This window comes from Ambystoma mexicanum, chromosome 11 (assembly GCF_040938575.1).
Source record: "Ambystoma mexicanum isolate Mex_15411 chromosome 11, UKY_AmexF1_1, whole genome shotgun sequence".
In the NCBI taxonomy this organism is placed as follows: Eukaryota; Metazoa; Chordata; class Amphibia; order Caudata; family Ambystomatidae; genus Ambystoma; species Ambystoma mexicanum.
The window spans coordinates 1,444,422,218-1,444,438,608 of NC_090934.1; positions in this window are offsets into that span (position 1 = coordinate 1,444,422,218).

A 16,391-nucleotide genomic window follows, 5' to 3' on the forward strand; every position below is an offset into this window, starting at 1 on the left:
GTGACGCTAGGTATACAGCTATTCTGGAGATATACCTCTATTGCATCATTTGTTTTGGCAACGGTGTGACATTCATTTATATTGCTGTTTTGTGATTTTATTTTCTTAGGTCTCAATGGTTTTTTGGTTAAGGACCACAGTACTCCATTCACCCCATCTATGAGAGGAGACAATCTTTTCAGGCAATCTGTTCCCATCAGAAATGGAATATCACAAATGGATGTGACCAATACCTCCTGTTTCATTCTGTGTTTACCTATCTTTATGTCAACCTCGGTGACGCCTATAATAGGCACCTCCTCCCTGTTAAAATTATGCACTGGACCTTGATTTTCCTTCACTGTGATCTGATTCTGTGGGGATCTCCCTTCATTGACACTCTTTACCAATTCTTTAGACATAATTGTGGCCTGTGCGCCAGTGTCAATCATTGCAAATGTATTGCATTTTTCTTCTACAGTGATGGGAGCATAATACCTGCCTCCAAATTCCTCTAACACACATAAGAAGTGCACATTCTTACTGATTTCAGGGCTCACCTTTCTCAGGCCTTTTTCACTTTTGGCTAAGCACATTGGTAAATGGAAAGACATTTTTCCCTCCTTTTTGCCCATTTCTGTGTGAGAGACTTTATTCATTTCCCCATGTTCAGAGGTTTTTTGGAGTGTGGCCACCGTTCGCCCATCCATCCAGGTATCATCAGAGACCACATTACAACCCTCCAACTGAACATGTGTAACAACGTCACTTGGCAATTTGTCATTGTCTAATTCTGTGCATTTGTGATCATTTAGTGTAGTACCAGCCCTTTTAACCTCTTCAAAAATATGTGGCTCAAAGAATTCTTCAGGTGATTGACATGCACCCTCCTTTTGAGTATTTTTTTTTATTGCATGTGCTTGGTTATTGTTCTAATTGCCCAGGGAAGGAGTTATAGCACCGCCACTTACTCCCTGTTCACTGGTATTCCCCATGCATGAGTCATTTTTCTTAAATCTGTCTCTTTGTTCCTTTGGAATTTCAGTTGTTTCCTTTTCATTTGTACAAATCTCCAATGTCTGATTTAGCTCTAGGTTAAACCGAACTTCTCTTTTAGAAGTACTTGCACTTTCTGTTACATGTTCATTTACTGATACTTTCACTTTTAAATCATTAGGCATCTCAAAGTCATTATGCAAAATTACATCAGAACAATCTGTCTTTTTGGCACTGCTGGTATCATAAGTACTTAGTCACTTTTCAGAAACCCCCCGGTCATTGCTATGGCCTTCTGCCCCCTCCTTTGATGACTGTTTTTGTGCTATACAGAGCTTTCCTATTTGCTCAGCTAACATTTTCACTTAGGCCTCGAGGCACTGGAACCTTTCCATCTCTCTAGAATCCTCTCTCTGTGGCCTAGATCGATATTGGTTGTTTTCCCCCTGATTGGATCTATTCTGATACCTCTCAGGTGAGTGATTTCTATTGGGATGGTTCCTGAACTCTTGATTCATTTGTGGAGCGGAGCGGGGTGCACCCAACCTTTGGTTGTAGTCCCCTGGTGGGGAATCATTGTACTGACGTGGAGTGTAGTTCATGTTCTGCCTCATGTCCTGTCTCTCAGGTTGTGGGTACTGGCCCCTATGTTGATTCTCATTATCAGAAAATCGATCCACATATCGGGGTCTTTCCTGATGACCATATATCATGGTATTGGGGTCAAATCTGCTCTGTGTCCCCAATGTCTGATAGGGACCATCATTTCTTTGATCCTGATTTTGTCTCTGGTTATTGTTCATACCTGACATATCAGGCCGATAGCCTGCCCGGGGCCTATCTCCTAAGTACCTGGGGCTGATGTAGCTCTCCCTATTACTAGGATCATGTGATTGAAACATTGGTACAGGAAGTGATGATCTTTGTTGATTACCCCTTTGTTCAGGTGTCAAAATATTTTTACCTGGACTTTGAGCAGACTCAATGGGCATTTTGGCTGACCTGATTTCCATCACTGTTGCTGAGGGTTCTCTAGATTTTGGTCTAGTGTCTTTCATTCTATCACTTTCTCTACCCTGATAATAGATTACTTCATATAGCTTTGTGCTCTGGTGTACAATCCACTCAAGGGACTTGTCACGATCAAATTCACGGACCAGTTGTGATATAATGTCTTTCTGTAACCCATAGAAGTATGCAGTTTTAAACTCATTAGAATTTGGGTCAAAAGATACATCAAAGCGAGAAAATGCTCTTTTTAAGTCTTGTAAAAACTGGCAAGGGGATGTATTAGGCCCAGCAGTGATTGTGTAAGTGACTTTCTTTGCCTCCTGCAATGACTGAAAAGGAGAAAAATGATGACTAATCTCTTTTTCAAACTCTGCCAATGTCATATTCTGCTGCTCATTCAATCCTCTTATGATACTGGCCATCGGAGCATCTAAAGTTAAATGAAAATGCTGCCTGTACTGTTCCTTAGGTATCTGGAGGGCTTTAAAAATGTCATGCACCGCTTCTAAGTGATCCTCTATGCAGCATTCACTCCCTTTTTAAATGGTTTGATCAGGGCTTTAATGGATTTCATTATCTTTATGGGGCTGCTTGTTGCAATACATGGAATTGCACTACTTGGTGACTCAACCCCTGATTCCAGGTGTATGGGATTGGTGGCGGCCCCAATGGGAGTGTCAAATCCCCCAAGAGCGCTGCAACCAAGTTCAGTCACCGGCCCAGTCAATGGGGCACTAGCTCTTTGGGTAGAACTAGAATTCACCTCAACTCCATTGAATGTGGTACCCTGCCGCCTCTCCTGGGACCTGGGAATGCACATTTGCTGTTCCAAGTCCTTACACTTTTTAAGGAGCCTGTCTGCTTCGTTTTGCAAATAGTTGTTTTCATCACTCATTTTGTTAATTACCTCCTGCATGTCGCACATTTGCATTTGGCATTCATTAAATTCTTTGTTTCTCTTGTCTCTTTCTTGACACATTTTAACCATGTCCTGTTCTGCATTTTGGAGATCACTTTCTTTTTCATAATGTTCTTTTTGTAAAATCTGCATTTCTGAAACCATCTCATCTTTATCTTGTCTAATGTGGTCCACCAATGCCTTTAAGTGTACCAATTCTAGTTCACTGTCTTCAAACTGTTTCTTGCTTTTGGACAATTGAATATCAAAATCTCTGCATTTTAACTGCATGTCTTTCTGACATCCTTCTAATTCTGCTCTTAACATTTCCTCCTTTTTGCTTGCCCCATCTAGGTCGGCTTTTAACCTGTTAATCAGCTTAGTATCATGTTCTTGCATTCGCAGGGACCTATTCAAAATAAACCAGATCTTGGCGCATAGCCGTATCAGACAATCTTTCTCTGCATGTTTATCAGCTGCATTTAATAACCTTGAAGGCAGACCTGAATTATGCTGCCTTCTGCAAAAATATTGTCTAGGTTTTCTTTCTGCACCTCACCATGAATGCGGTCATGCCATTCTGAGGCACTGTTTGATGACCACGTCCCATGTGCATATAACTTTGCCTCTAAATATTGTACTAGTTCTGAGAATGTGGCTTCCATTTGAGACATTCTGAAATTCGTTTTTAGTGACACACTGTTATTATGAAATGGGTTCCCTTTAATGTACAGATGGTAGTGTGAGACACACTTGCCATGCCCAGTAGGTGCTCTATGATCACTTTCCCGGCCAACACACCATACATTTGTAGGGTATTTTGTATAAATTTGGGGCTTGGCAGTATTTTCCTACCGCCAAAAACAATGGTAATTTGACAATGACTATTCCTTGCATTCAGATTGGGTTTGGCTTTATAGTGGAATACATTTTGTTGGTGGTATTTTGGTGAGCATAATTTCTTTGTTTAATTTGTGGCCCCAACATACAAAACCCCCTTCTTTTGTTTAGACTGTTCTTGTGTTCTCTAGAGGCCTCAGACTTCTACATTATTCAGAAACACCACATTTTCATATGGAGTGCCATCTACGGCTGTTATCACTGATTTATCTACACCAGTGAGCTATGTTTCCATAAATTATTCACACTAACATGTGGTATTATCACTAATGTATTTACATTAGTGAGACTATGTTTCCATAGAGTATTCACAAAGCCATGTGGTATTATCACTAATTTATTTATATTAGTGAGACTATGTTTCCATAGGCCTCTCTCTGCTGATTCATATACGCTCAGCAGACTATTGCATTATATTCCACTCAGAAGCCACACACACATACCCTGAGTGGAATCACGCGCACAACTATTTATAATGCTTATGACATTGCTTCATCTGTATAGGAAACTTGGCACATTGAACATCCTTCCCCCTCCTGCAGAGTATTTTTTCTAGAGGCATCAAATGAAAAACAGAGGCAAGAACACTCTTAGGCATACTGTGTGTTACCACAATTTCATTTCAAAATGATACATTACCATTCTTGTGAGACAATCCTCTCTGAAATAAACATAAGAGAAACAAATGCAATAACACCATGAATGTCATTTCATGTTTGCAACAAGAAAACAAAAGATTACATCATTTTCCTTGTAACATAATAACGTGGCAGTTAAACACAGGAGAATTCCCTATCGCTACCCTGCCTGCCTGTTAGTAAATCATTTGTCCGGCAGTCACAATAATCTCACTCCATTTGTATATTTACCATCTTTTTGTAGCTCCCCACCTGCGATCTCCCTTGGCCAGTCGCCTTCGATGAATGAGCCCAAGGTTTTCTTTGTGTTTGAAGTTTGAAGTGCAGAGCGAGAACACAGAGTTCTCAAGCCGGTGCCAAGTGACTAGGAAACCCCAGTCACTGAAGGTCAGCAATGCAACTGGGACGAACCCTCCCAGCAGCCCAGCCAGGCGATCTCACAGCAGCTCCAGCCAAGTGACCTCACTGCAACTCCGCAAAATGCCTTCTCCCTGTAATTCTGTCAGAGACACTCCAAAAAACCTCTGTTACCTCCCCTAAGTTTACATAGCACCAATCAAAATTCATAGATTCGCCTCCTCCTTCCTCAACAATAGCTCACTTTTACAGAAGGCAACTGTATCTAACTGATTTCCTGGCATTCGAATTTTGCTTCCTGCAAAGACAGTGAACAGTGCAAAGAAAAATTGCACGTTTAAACAATGAATCCCAGCCTGCCTCATTTTGCACATGGAGAACACATTATAATGTTAAGGAGTTAGACTTGTGTTAGTATTTGTTAGTTAAGTTAATTAATCAAGTATCTAATGTGTCTCCTGTAAGTGAGGCATTTCAAGTGAGAAAAAAAATGGTGTGCTTTTAAATAGGTATTGAGAAAAAAAAATGGTCTGCTTTTAAAATAGATAGCCCATACAGTGGCGCTGCACTCCAAAACACGCTAAATTATACTATAGGACTAAAGGGGGTACTAGCATGTTCTATAGGTGGTAGCCAATGTGGGTGGTGGGATGACATTGTAGCCTGTGTATGCAGATTTTCAGTTTTCCACCATATAACCTGTAACTTCTTGGGGCGTGGGGAACTCCATGTCAGTTCGGTTCTACAGAAATGTCTGAGACCTTTTTGCATGTAATAAACCTTTTTCCCTTGCAATGAGGAGCAGTGATTATTTGATTTTTTGATTATTTGTAGCATTCAGATTTTGTGTTGCTGTTTGCTTTGCAAATGAAAACATGTTTCAATGTTTCAAGTTTCAATGTAGTTTCAATTTGTGAGCTAGAGACCATCCACAATATTTTACTGATAATCAGTAATGCTGCTTGAGCCTGGAGAGTCTTGGTGAGTGCTGTCTATTGACTTCAATCTTTACCCTCTTCAGACTGTTTTTTTAATCAATATTTCTTATGTACTTTGCAAAAGGGATTTCTAATTATTTTACTTGGTGGCAAGTCATTTGATTCATTTAGTTATTCATGTCCTGCTTCATACCTAGAGATATACAATTACCCCTCAGAATAGTCTTCATCTTCAACCAGACATTGTACTTTCTTTTCTGCAAGCTGCTGTTTTGGTAGAGAAGGTCTTTCATTTTTTCTTATATTTCTTTATTTTAATATCTCCTTTATACATAGCAGACTGGCACTGAGACAGCACCAGTAGGTGGCAATTTCCACAGTAAGTGCCTACAAACCTAAGTCGATTGTTGCATGGTCTGACAATTGGAGGGATCAAACCCCTGTTAATATCATGGAGTGCATAAGAAAAAGAAAATCCTTGAAAAAGAATGATGGACCTTCGAATAAAAGGTCCTTTTGGTTGATGAATGGACCATTACTTAGATGTCAGGCCTGTATCATCAATCCTGTTCCTCAGTGTTGGAAAGCACCTATTATCACAAGAATGTGTTAGTATGTTTCTTTCCTCTACTGTGTCAGGTGGCAGGTTGAAGTCTACTGAAGTCTACCCCAGGATAACACTGTCACACTCACAATCTATCAAATTTGTAACCAATGAGTTGATGTTGTTTGATGATCTTATAGATTGACCATAGAATACTAAACAGTGTTAATTAAAGCACTAACACAGTACAACATGCATTCATTCTACTGGACTGTGTTTCTTATGATGATTTCTAACCTCTTAAATGACGGACTTCAGAGGTTTGGAACAGAAGAAATCCCAAGACAATAGTTGGTGCAATGTAAGTATAGTTCAGAGACAACTCAGTCCCTAAACAACTTGACAAAGTCTTCCTCATTCGATTAGACTCCTGTTCTAGTGCCATCAATGACCCATTACCTATTTCAATATCAGGCGATCTTACATCTTTTAATGAGGCTGTTAATTCAATTCATATTCCAAGAGACACCTTTCTGCACTGAGGGTGTGGCCACAGATGGCCGCCTCAGGATATCGATGAGGCAAGCAGTGAATGTTGGAAAGGTATACACATTTGTTCGGAATCAAAAACATATGAATGAGTTGTGTATATAGTTTAAAGAAACTTTTACACATAAACAGACATAAAAGAAAAATAATTTCATATATCTCATTAAAATCAACAAATGCATTGACAAATATACAATATAAAAAAGGAAGAGATAGACTGCACACATAGTTAAACAACACAATCCAAATACAACAAGTACAATAGAATCCAGGTGATACATAGGAAGATTAATAAACACACACCAAGCAGATCAGCAGGTATACCATGTTTGGTCTAAAAGGAGGTCTATTTTAGAGTGCATCCAACAGTTTAATGTCATCCACAAACTTTTGCAAGAGCTTGTCAGCACATTTCCTTACTTATGTTACGGCAATGATCTTACTACGGCAGTAAGCCGGACATACATTGTAGCCAGAATGATTCACAGGCTATATCGTCTAAATCTTCCACGAATTTAGAGTAGTATCTTTCATAAATAGATCTCATCCCTGGGCATTTAGTAAGGACATGTCTAGCCGATTCTACTTCCTGCCTGTCAAAACAGATTCTGCAATTTCTTTCATGTGCAGGACTTCCTACCCATGCACCTCTAATTTCAAGCACATTGAGTCTCTTTAACCTGATATTCAGGAAAATCCAACATGTTACTACAGAGGGTATGCGTTTCAGATATTCTTGGAATATCCTAGAGAAGGTATGAAGGGACTTAATTTTAGCAACTTTCTCATGGCTATTAACCAGCCAAGCTTCTCAGCAGAGTTAATTAGCGATTTTATCATTGCACCTTCCCCATGTTCCGAATTTGGTGTCCTGCATAGCCTCTCAAAGAAGCCCTCATTCATAGCCTTGAATTTATTCATAGCCGTGCAGGTGCCACTTGTCAGCGGGGTGTATAATATAGACAGAAATGCATCAGGAGGTGAGAACATAATCTTCAAATACAACTTTGCTCTATTTATATTAATTAATGTAGAGAGAGAGATTAATCCCATCTCCAGCCCAATAGCCTCCACAGGTGTATAATTGTTCAGGCCCAAGATTCTCCGCCAAATCGCTCCTTCAATTTTTTCAGCCCATGGGGTCCAATCATTAAGAGAGGCCTCAAGACCGAAAAGAAAGGTAAATGCAAATTTCTGGCTATATAGAGTACATATCCTGCATAGGTTATATCCTGCTGTTCTTTTAGAGAATGACAGGACCGCTCCCATGAGAGATTGGACCATAGTCCTCTTATTTAGCTGCAAATTCTCATTTGCCCCTGTTTTTTCTGATGCAACATCATAGCCAAGGTACTTATATGAGTTACCCCTTTTGATGTCACCAATGCTACAAGGGATAGACTTCTTTTTGCAGTGCCTACTCCCAATGGCCATACATTGGCCCTCATTACGACCCTGGCGGAAAGTGACTGACCGGACCGCCACAGCGTAAATAGCGTTTCCGCCATTGCACGATGGAGCAAAGTGCGGCCCATTCCGACCCATCGGGCACGAGCACCACGGCATGGCGGAAGTGCAAAGTCCGCGATGGCGGAAATGAACCCAAAACGGCCCACACCGCCGCCGTACGGCGCCCTAGGTGCAATACCGCCACCCATCTTAGCGGACACCGCAGTGAGCGCCTACCGGAAAGTACGGTGACCGGAAATATACGGAAACGGAAGTTAAAACATGGGCCCGGAACGGGAAACATCCCGCCGTACACCTATAAAACCACTAAAACCACACAACCACTAAAATCACTACCCTGAGACACACCCCAACCCGTCATCCAGCCTAGCGAAACCAAGAAAAATGGGAAAAGTAGCGAAGAAAGCGTGCGACCGCAAGCGGCAGGTCCACTTCTCCCGTGAGGAACTCACCGTGCTAACAGAGACCCTCCAGGAGAATGCTGCCGTCGTCTTCTGCACGCAAATGACCAGGACCGCACTTGCAAACAAGAAGGCCATATGGGCTCTGGTGGCACAGCGGGTAAGTGCGGTGGGGACCGCACCCCGCACCCCACAGCAATGCCGTAAGCGATGGGACGACCTGCGGATACGCGTCCGCAGCATACTCTCTGCCAACCGCAACATTGCCACAGCCACCGGGGGAGGTCCTGAATCACCCATCAAGTTGACCCCCTGGGAAGAAATCTGTGCCTCCACCATCGGAATGGAGAGCATAGAGGGAGTCGGAGGGATGGAGAAAGGAGTGCAGACATCCGAAGATTCAGGTAGGTGGCCCAAATAAAACAATGCCAAATCCACAAAGTCCATCCATGTGAAGTACCATGCGTCCACATAGTGCAACAGAAACACATGTCCAGGAGAACGGCCACACACATCGGCCTGATAGCGCACGTTAAAACCCACAATAAATACATAAATAATTAAAAACCCCTAAAACACGCACTACACGTGCAGCAGGCACACCCTAACTGCAGGCTGCCAAACAACTGCACCCTCACTCCACACACAAATGAAAGCACCTCCAAGGCCCCGACCCAAATCACCCTCAGGTACCACCCCAATGCATGTGATACAATGCCATTCCAATTCCCACAGACCCATCAATAACCCTCGCCCTCCTTTACTCCACCACAGGGTCCGATCCAAACGACGAGCTTCAGGACACCCCTACCAGCACACCTGCAAAGAGGGCCAAGACCAACGGCCAAAGACCCTCCACCTCAGCTGCACGCATCAAGACACGGCAGCAGCACAAATCAGGTGGCAGCACAGAGGAGGGAACATCAACAGGCACCCCAGCAGCCAGCATGCCCACAACACCACCACCACAGGTCCCCCCAATGGATGCCACAGAAGGCACTGCCTCCGGTGGCAGCAGCACCATAGGTGACACCCCATTGATGGCAGCATGCTCCGACACAGAAGACGGGGATGTCGAAGTCAGATCCATCCATGACCTGTCCCAATCCCCCTGTCTGTCCCATCCCGTACAACATGAGGATACCACGCAGGGGCACCCACAAGACGACGACTGGCCATCCCCCACAAGCCCTGTGGCAAGGCAACATGAGGACAACAGCCCCTCTGTGACACCCCCGCAAATGGCCATGGCCCAGCAAAGGCAACAGTCCCTCGACCAGTTAATCGTGCAACAGCAGCAACTGGCCACGCTCCTCAAGGACCATGCCGATGAATGTGGGGGCACTAAGGCAGACATAGAAACATCAACTGAGACACTTAGGGCAGAAATGGAGAGAGGTACAGAGACACTAAGGGCACAAATGGAGAGAAGCACCGAGAGCCTGAGGGGGGAACTGCATGCGACGTCCAAGGACGTATGTGCCGAACTTGCCGCAGTGCGCCGTGTGCTCACTGAGCTCTCGCAAACCCTTAGGGACATGCATGGACGTGAGCAGGCAGAGACATCATCCGTTGCAAGTTCCGTCCAGGGCAGCCCCCAACGTAGATCTGGGAGGAACCTGCGCTCCACAGGCAGGGGTGCCCCTGATACCCGCAGAGGGGGCTTGCAATAGCGACTGCCCACTGACAATGAGCATCTTTGGACACTGGTGTTCGGGGGGGAGGTAGGAGGGTGGAGGGGGTGTGTTGGGCTCACTTGGGTGGCGGGTCGATAGGGTGTACAACATGATATCACATATGCCATAAAAAGTGCACGATCAACCAATGAGATGTGTGGACATTGATCTTTGTGTACTAGGCCATCATAGGCGTACAGTCCATATTGTGCATGTCCCAGACACACACAGTGCCACGAGTCCCGTGTCCATGTATCAGCCACCAGGCGTGAGTGCTAGAAGCATACATCAATGAGATGCTGACGAATGTCACGGGCCTCCGGTGCCTCGCAGACTCCTTGAGGTGCTGCCACATCCCCACCCTCATCATAACCATCATCAGGTGCTTGCAGTTCTGCGTCAGGGGGCATGGGCACATTTCTACGTACGCACATGTTGTGGAGCATGACACATGCCATCACCATCTTTGCAACCTTCTCATGGCGGTACAGGAGTGCCCCGCCAGACCTGCTGAGGCAGCGGAAACGACCCTTCAGTAGGCCGAATGCCTGTTCAATGACTACACGGGTACGTGAGTGGGCATGGTTGTAGTCCTCCTCATGCTGGTCCCGTGGGTTCCGGACTGGTGTGAGGAGCCATCTCTTCAGTGGATATCCAGCATCACCTGTATGTGGACGAGAAACGTATGATGTGGAATGCCATTGCTACGTACGCACACCCCCCCCCCCTTCCTGCCAGGTCATTGCCGAATCACATACCCCACATTATCATGCATGTAATGTGACTCACCGAGTAGCCAGGATCTGTTCCCTGCGTGTCGCTCCATGTAGCGTGGTATTGTAGAGTTCCTCAAGACCATAGAATCATGGGTTGATCCAGGGAATCGGGCACAAGAATGTGTAATGATCCTGTTGGAGTCACACACCATTTGTACATTCAGAGAATGAAATTGTTTTCGGTTGCGGTACTGGGCCTCCATGGCATGTGGGACGACCAATTCCACATGGGTGCAGTCGATGGCACCAATGCAACCCGGTATGCCGGCAAGTGCATGGAATCCCACTTTTGTGTTGGTAATTTCCTGCTCCGAGCGTGGTAGAGAGATGTAGTCGTCTGCGTGCTGCAGGAGGGCATCGAGCACTTGCAATAGTGTCCGTGAGAACAGTGGCTGAGAAATGCCATGCAACTGTCCGACTGTATGCTGGTAGGTGCCTGTGGCCAGGAAGTGGAGTACAGACACCACCTTCAGTAGGGGTGGGATGGCGGTTGGGCTATCTATCATGCTGACAAGGTCAGCCTGTGTCATGTCCACAATGGCGGCTATGGTGTCCCGGTCCAGACGGTAGAGGGTGTGGATCTGCTCATCAGTGAGGTTGAACGGATGTGCTCGGAGGCGTGGGATTGCGGGCTGCCTGCGTGGTGGTAGTGGCTGTGCTGGCGGCCCTTGCTGGCCCTGCCTTGCCCTCCTCCTCCTCCTGCGTCTCCTCCGTGCGGCCGGTTGTAGTTGGTGTTCGTCTTCTTCTTGGAGTTGGAGTACTTGCAGTGCTATCAGGTCCCCCAGGGCCAACATCGCGAGTCCTGCCGGTAGCATTTCGGTGTGGTTGTGGGAGGAGACTGGCTGTGCAATTTATGTGTTTTCAGGCTGAATGGCCTCCACCTGTGGTGATTCATTCCACCTGTGCAAACTGCTCTCCCCTTTGGCCGAGCACGTCCCGCGCACAACGCTGCAATTCGTGGAATGGCATCTTGCTATTGCAATCATGTATTTGTACCCGATGGCCGTGTAACATTGGTTGATATGTTCATTCTGCTGTGGTCCCATTGTTTCACATACTATCTGTGCAGTCGCGAACAGAGTTGTGAAGGGTCAGTGGAACGTAGTACTCGAGTGACGGTGGGCCCTCATTCATCACTGTACCGAGTTGCAACGACGGGCGGGGCGTCCCATTCGTGGGTGAAGGCAGTTGCCATTTTCACACACAGCCGCACTCGATGGATTAATTAGTGTTTTCAAACGGCCACAGATGCCTCTTCGACGTGATGTTGCAAATGAGGAATTCGAAGGGCGGCGCTTTCGGTTTTCAGCTAGCGGCGAGGAAATGCCCACAGGTCTGACTGCAAATATAACGTTCTATTGTTCAATGTCCTTGAGACAGGGGCCATGGCGAGAATGCAATGATTGATATGAATGGTTTGGGATGCGCAATAGCGACGTGGGCGATGAGGCCGGACGTTCCCAAATACATGTTACTTCACTACACTGGAATTACGGGCTGGGGCACTGTGGATTTTGCAGGCTGCATAACGCACAGACTCAATGGATATTTCTAATGTTATGTGAGTAAATATTCAGGCGTTTTAATCCCGGGATGAGGGAATGATGAATGGATGCATGGGCAGGTGATTTGATACAGAGTTTGCCATGTACAGGGCTTCTTGGGATCTATCCGCCTCCCCTACGCTATGTGATGCAGGGCTGCCATAGTGGGACCATCGTCTATCTGGCCTTGTTGAGCCCTCCCTGTCTCGACGCGCCCTCAGACACTTGTGTCCATGCACGTTACCAATCCCATCAGATGGATTCTGTTTTCACAGGCGCATGCACAGGTACACTCGTTTGTGATGGTGTTTACACCTCGATATAGATAGTTATGAGTCGCAAGTGGTTTTTGGGTGGTGATGGACCTTTGGAGTGGGCTAGCATGCATGTGGCTGTGGATTTAGTGTGATCATTTCAGTGAGTTGTTGGAATGTAGTACTGATGGCCATTCTGTTCTTTTTCTTTTCTTTTGGTTGACAGGTATCTCCTCCCCTTTTGCCACTGCCATCTGTATGCCACTCCTGCAGATGGGTTTTACTCCCGACACCTGCTGCTTCGTGTTAATCAGTGGAGCAGCATTACGATCTTATGGGACGATCGCCAATGGGCCACATGCCCTTACGCAGTACTGGTGGCTCGGAGCAACATTTCGGCCTTTCAGCTGGACTAGTGCCTCCCCATTGGGACGGCCCTGCGGTTCTGTGCGCTTCCATGTTGCCTTTTCGTACGTGAATGTGGCTCTGTGTACCATGAGGGAACAGGGCGTCACACAAGTAGTGGCTGGTCATTTCTTGCGGATGCAGCCCACAATGGTGAAATGTGTTTTGGAGTTCATGGCCTGATGGCTGTATGGGCTTGGTGATTTTGATGTGCATTAAATTTCTATTCTGATTTGGCCCGTGTAGCGTTCTTCTTTGCAAGTGATGTGGCATATGCTTATTTGGGGGGCGATGTATTGTGAGGAGATCTGCACTGGGTTCCAGCTTCAGAGTTTAGTTGCGTGGTACTGTACTGGGCGCGTTTGCCTACGAAGCCCGTGAGGTCAGGGATGGGGGCTGCCAATATGACAGTTTGAATGTTGTCATGCTCAGGGGCGGGGGATTGGGTTTTGTGTAACAGATGCCGGTCAGCCAGGTGGACTGGTGGAATGATGTGATTTTCGGAATATTGCTGGTCACAGGTGCCTGTGTTTGCGTGCGTTTCTTGGTGGGAGACTGAGGTCATGTCCATTGGTATAGCTTCTGTATTCGTGCCATCTGTGCCCTGCAGCTCCCATTGGCCCCTGTTGTGTTTCTATTGTTCGTTGGCATGCATGGGTGACTTGTACATTTCACTGGTTGCATTGTGGCTTCGTTGCACCTACGGGGAGTTGTACTTTGTGGGCAGGGAGCGGCGTACGGGCACTCAGTGGGGCCGTTTACGGTTGATTCGCGATGCCGTACTTCTCACCATGGCGGAATGGTGCATTCCGCCATGCTTGATGGCGTTAGGTACATGTCCGCTAGGGTCGGAATTGGCGTACCGTTGCGCCATGGTGGTGTTTACGGTTTGGCATGGCGCGCGCGCGCGTGCTTGGTGCAGTTAGCGTTGGCGTTCACTACGGTGTCGCTAATGGCATCGTACTTTGCGGTGACGGGTCATAGTCGCACCGAGCGCTATTCGATGGCGGTATTGCATTTCCGCCATCGTTTTCCGAATTCCGCCAGGGTCGTAATGAGGGCCATTGTGTTTTGTTGATATTAACTTTCAGTCCATTTTTATCGGCATAGGAGCACACTGCCCTCGCACTATTACAGATCCCAACATAAGTATTGTTAAAGATGACAATATCATCTGCATAACAGATCCATCCCAACTTATTCATGCCAATCCTGGGGAAGGCATTCATTTTTTTGGTGAGGACTTCACCAAAATCAGCCATGAATAAGTTAAAAAACATGGGTGCAAGGGCACAGCACTGTCGGAACGGCCGTCTTTACTGGTATAGAATCAGACTTTAAGTCCAGATTATTTAGCCTTACTCTAGTGGTGTTTTGTTCGTACATTAGTTTGCAGATGTATAGTAGATGAGTTGGTGTGCCCGTATGCTCAGGTTTTGCCCACAGCATACCTCTATTCGCCCTATCAAATGCGGACGATAAGTCCACAAAAAGAAAACAGAGAGGTAGCTTGGAAGTACTGTTTGCTTGCACGATCAGAGTTTTAACCAAGAGAATGTTTTCAACGGTGGAATAGCCCTTGCGGAAACCAGTTTGTGCTTTATTAAGGATGTTGTTATGGGATATCCACAAATGTATTTCCCGAAGGACCAGAGTACAGAAAATATTGCTAGGCACATCAGTAAGTGCTAGCAAACGATAATTTTCTGTCAGATTCCTGGTTCCGCTTTTGTTGAAAATATTTCCTGCAAGAACTTTCCAATAAGGCTTTACCTAAATGAATCCATATCACAATGACCAAGTGCAAGAACACTCAACAGTGGGTACAATGAAGTACGCATGAAGATGAAATAATTAAGGGAAAGAAATAAGGGAGTGAAAGGCACACACGACAAAGCACTCACCTTCTGTGTCAACCACTCCTGTAAATTCAGGATGGAAAAGAGATAAGATTTTGTCCCCCATGGTTGTAGATTTACATCTCACAATTCACATTCTGCCTCCCATTCTATACACCACCTTCACTTTCTCATGTTTAAGTTCAAGACCAGTGTGTCCGAACTTGTAGAAGCATGTTGTCAATGCAGGCCACCTCTACAACCCCCTACTCTGTTCACCAGATCACTACTAAGCACCTCTACATGCTCATGGCACTGACATACATTCTGAAGCAATCTTCATTTGCTCACCACCTTTACAATCCACACACCTTGAACTCTGGCTTCCTTAAGGTGAAATTAAGCAATTACACTAGGGCACACTTCATTGTAATCACCATCTTCACTTCTGTGCACATTTCAACCATACCCACGCCCTATTTTTCCTCTTCAGCACTAACCACAATATGTATAATGGCAGAGTTGCCCTCATTCCCATTCCAATATCAAGTGCTCAGTTTTTTATTTAATGTTTTATTTTGGTTAAGTAAACCTTTTAACACCATACAATAAACACAACAATACATTTGTCATAGCGTCTTAAAAAACACAAATACAAGTATAAAATGAATTCCTTTTTTCATATAGATAGTCTATGTTAAATATTTTCTAACATTTATATTTCATGTTAAGATCATATGGAAACTTAACCAATACCATAATGCAATCCTTGTATTTTCTTCAGCCTAACATTGTGAGACATTACAATACATTACACAATCTCCAATAGTGTTTTTTGTTTTTAGTTTCTTCCACATATGGTATGTCATAAAATGAATTACTTTTGAGTGTCCTGATAAAATTAGAGCCCAAGATTGATCCTAGGCATAATTGATCAATTCATGTCTCAGATTTAAATATCCCTTTGGGTGTATAACTCCTAACTTCACGCAGTTAGTACGTGTCACAAGGTCTCTACATTACAGAGTCTACATAGCCTTTGTGCATATGGAATACTACTGCACACACCAGTTCACCCAGTTCTTCAGTAGGTCAGGAGCAACTCCACCCTGAGCATCATGATAAACCTTCTTACTTTTATTTCACAATGATTTGTGAGGTATTTATATGGCGTTTCAACAGGGAAACTCTGTTTAACATATAAATCAAATGTTGTC